Below are 4,281 nucleotides of genomic sequence, written 5' to 3'. Positions count from 1 at the left end.
TGGCTACAGTGAGACAGAATGTGTCACAACAGGGTGTAGCAAAACAAAGTTCCTCGCCCCATACTTGCCAGAAAGCAGAAAAGGTGACGGAAGGGGTCAGGGACATTTATATCTTTCCAGGGTAATTCTTCCAGTGACCGAATTCCTACAAGTAACTGCCACCTGCTAATTTTCTGACACCTCCATATATAATAATGCCATCAAACTGGCAGGATTAATTCATTGATTAAATTAGAAGCCTCATGATCTGAGCACCTCGCAACGATTGGATCCATCACCTGAGAACCAAGCCTTCAATGAGTGAGCCTTTGGAGGCAAGGAAGCACACTATAAACTATAGTAGTGGATGTGGCTGCCTCATAACCCTGCTCATCCATTTATCAAGGGCAACCCAGAAAAAGGAGGCTCAGATCACACACTCCCACAGCTAGGGGGAGCCTATAGGCTATCTTCTCCAAGCTGCTTTGGGTCAGTGCTTTAGCATAGCAATCGAGAAACAAACTAGAACATATAGCTTCCATAGACAATGTTCCAGACATATAACATCTAGGTTCAATCTCCAGCATCACACACACACACACACACCCCTACAACTGACTGATACAGTACTGCAGCGGTATTCCTCAAGCTTACGATTCAAGAGGGAAGTTATCTGGCCAGAATAAAGACAGCGCAAAGTCTCCACTGAGATTTCAACAGTACTTTTTGAGAGCTTCCTGAAGCTGAAGGTTCTTCATCTCCAAGATAAAACTAAGGCAGTTGCCAGTCATCCCGATGTCTTTTCCTGTCCTGTCCTATCCACCGTTGAGCCCATCTCGGGCCCAGATTGGTGACAATGCCAACCTAAAAGACCAAACACAATCTCACAAGGGTCCTGTGGGTCACACAGAGGAGTCAGATGTCACCACCTAGAGGGCAGGACGCAGACTGCACAGGATTTAGGAAAGCAGTCTTTCAGATTAAAGCATGCAGCACCAGTCTTTCACGTTTAAAGAGAGGCTGGAGTTTCCAACTTTCATGTAAACGTTTTTATTTTTTTAAGTTAGCAGTTGACCTAAGTTTCAACTGGCTTTAGCCAAGTCACCAAGCACTTGCCCCAGTCTCCAGGAGAATTGTCTAGGCAACCGTCAGTTGCAACTCAACCCTCAGGACAGCCAGCACAGCTGCACTACGCCTGCGCGCAGGCTCTTTTAGCGCAAGCACCGCCCTACCCGCCGCCACAACGCAGCCTCCCGTTGCCATGGGAGCTGCGGGCCCAAACGACGCAGCCTCAGACCCACGGTGGCTGAGAGGCAGTCGGGGGCATTTCTGAGGGACTAGTGTCAAGGAACTGTTCCTCCGGGGCCACCGCAGAGGAAGTGTCGCCGAAGAGTTGCTTCTGCGGTGGGGGGGGGACCCTTCTGCGGAACCACTACCTAGAAGTCATCTGGGAGGGGCTGTTGCTAAGGGGTCGTCTCCAGGGACCATTCTTTAAGGGTTGTTGATAAGGGGCTATTGCAGAGGGGTTTGGGCAACAGTCCATTCCTGGGGGACCTTTGCTGAAGTCTCATCCTGAGGGGCGTTCCTGGACTGACAAGAGAGGTGGGTACTGATGACGCGATCTGCCGGGGGCTACCTTGAGGGTACATGGGTGTCTGGCTTCTCTGTGTGGCCGAATGGCTGTGAGCCACGTGGTTACCACAGTTTATGAAGAGGTATAGTCAAACCTTGCTGGAGAGGACCAGGTACCAGTCTGAGAGATGGGAGGAAGACTCACATCCATACAGAACCCTTTTGCTGGAAATGGATAGACCTCTTTAGGTTGGTTCTGCATAAAATAATCCCTTTATCTGAGTAAAGATGCTTAGCAAAATACTCCCCGAATGTCTGCTGTAGGCCAGATACTGAGCTAGGTGATGCGTGGATGCTCAGGTACTCACTGACGGATGTTCTCTTCAGACAAATCATGCCTAACTTCTTGTGTACAATTTGAGTACTGACTATCAAGCAAATATCAAAAGCCCACCCAAGCCAATAAGTAGAACCTCGTCTTCACCTATAACACAGTACCCCTCTCTCCTGGTTAACTATGCACAGACCCGTGGTCCTCATTTCTAACTCGTGTGTAACCACACATCTTTGCTTATCTTTAGATTAGAAACTTATTCTTGAACAGAAATATTTGTTCATTGGTTGGTTGGTTTTTCGAGGCGGGGTTTCTCTGTGTAGCCCTAGCTGTCCTGGAACTCACTCTGTAGACCAGGTGGCCTCAAACTCACAGAGATCTGCCTGCTTCTGCATGCGCCACCACCACCCAGCCTGGAACCCTGTCTTAGAAACAAATGTAAATTTCTGGCTTCATGACTGTCAGGATACATTTCTGTTATGTAAAGCACCCGGGTTCGGATGTTTTGTTATGTCAACCCCAGAACACTAATGTGAGAAGTGAAGGTTTCTGCAGTCTTCTCTAAGGAGAGGGTGTCCCTTTCAGAAGAGAACCTACTGCTTCAGAAGTTAGGGTAGGCAGCCCAGTGGCTTCAGAGACATCCAATGTTCCAATACTCTGGACCAGTAAAAACAGGATGTTCTGTGGATGAGAGGAACTGGGGTAGTTCACCTGGCTGCCTTTGAGATGGAGGAGTTATCCGGTGTCATTTCAGCGGGTTCAATGCAGCTACACTTAAAAGGTCGTGTGAGTGTAGAGAGAACATCAAAGACTCCAGCATGGTTGGCTCTGCTGGCGCTGCAGCTTTGAACAGGTTAGGATGAGGACTGCTCGCCAAGGAGTGAAGGCAGCTCTCGATAGTGAAGAGGCAAGAAGACAGACCACACACTCTCTGGCTTCCAAAAAGGAACACGGTCCTGCTGTTCCAGGACTGGCCTCAAAGTGCTTTGAGACTGTGAAGAAGAGAAAGACAAAACTAGGGTGATGCCCAGTGCAGCTTACTTTTGGGCCGTGGGGCTGGGGGACAGGAGGCTCTTAGACCAGACGGAACCCTGCAGCCTGGGTCAAAATCTGGGGGCAAAAAGAGGAGAATCTCTGTGGACTAGAACAAAAGCAAACTCATTCTTTCTGTAAATGCCTATTTATCTTTGATATTATCTTAAGATAATATCAAAGCTGGATACAACAGCATACTATTATAATCCCAGCTTTCAGGAGGCTGAGACAGGAGGATTGTGAATTCAAGGCAGTAATGAGATGCTGCCACCAAAAAAAAAAAAAGAAAGAAAAGAAAAGAAAGAAAAGAAAGAAAGGAAAAAGAAGAGAGAGAGAGAATAAATTGGGAAGTCAGGGAGCTCTCCAAAGCCAGAATCGCTATACAATCCCACCCACTACTCTCATGATTATATCTATGATTTGCTGAGAAAAAAACAGCTAGGCCTAATTGGAGGACATCATGATAATCGTGACTTAAGAGGTGGCTCAGAGGTTGAGAGCACTGGATGCTCTTCCAGAGGTCCTGAGTTCAATTCCTAGAAACCACATGGTAGCTCACCATGTGAGATCTGGTGCCCTCTTCTGGCCTTCAGGCATACATGGGGGGTAGAACACTGATTACATAATAAATCAATCTTTAAAAAAAAATTCCACACACACCTGCTGACACCATGGTCTTAGATCACACGGACTCAGACCCCTGTGCTCCAGACCGTGGGTTCTCAATCCTTTAATACAATTCCTCACGTTGTAGTGACCCCCTGTGGTGAGTGGAAAGAAAATGCCCACTCATGGGAAGTATGGCCTTGTTGGATTGGGTGTGGTCTTGTTGGAGGAAGTGTGTCACTGTGGAGGCGGGCTTTAAGGTCTCATATATGCTCAAGTCATGCCCAGTGAGACAGTTCACTTCCTGTTGCGTGCAAGATGTAGGTAGCACTCTCAGCTCCAGCGCCATGTCTGCCAGCACACTGCCTTCTCCTGCCATGATGATGATGGACAGAATTGTAAGCTGCCACCACAATTAAATGTTTTCCTTATAAGAGTTGTAGTCAGGGCTGGAGAGATGGCTCAGCAGTTAAGAGCACAGGCTGCTCTTCCAAAGGTCCTGAGTTCAATTCCCAGCCACCACATGGTGGCTCATAACCATCTGTAATGAGATCTAGTGCCCTCTTCTGGCCTGCAGACATACATGCAGGCAGAACATTGTATACATAATAAATAAATAAATAAATCTTTAAAAAAACAAAAAAAAAGAGTTGTAGTCATGGTGTCTCTGCACAGCAATAGAAACTCTAAGACACCCAACCATAGAATTATTTCATTGCTACTTCATAACTAATTTTGCCACTGTTAATAATTTG

The 4,281-nt window shown here is 47.1% G+C and overlaps 1 protein-coding gene across 6 annotated transcripts in view; it reads left to right on the top strand.

Moving 5' to 3' along the window:
* The first annotated feature begins 1,341 nt into the window (after positions 1–1,341).
* Positions 1,342–4,281, top strand: part of Cfap74 (cilia and flagella associated protein 74) — a 57,948-nt gene continuing 55,008 nt past the window's right edge. For all 6 annotated transcript variants that reach the window (XR_009057970.1, XM_057783783.1, XM_057783784.1 and 3 more), the window contains exon 1: positions 1,342–1,581. The gene's annotated coding sequence lies outside the window, so the exon portion shown is untranslated. The remainder of the gene's footprint in view (positions 1,582–4,281) is intronic.

Source organism: Chionomys nivalis, chromosome 11 (assembly GCF_950005125.1).
Source record: "Chionomys nivalis chromosome 11, mChiNiv1.1, whole genome shotgun sequence".
Taxonomy (NCBI): Eukaryota; Metazoa; Chordata; class Mammalia; order Rodentia; family Cricetidae; genus Chionomys; species Chionomys nivalis.
This window is presented reverse-complemented; position numbering and strand designations above follow the sequence as displayed.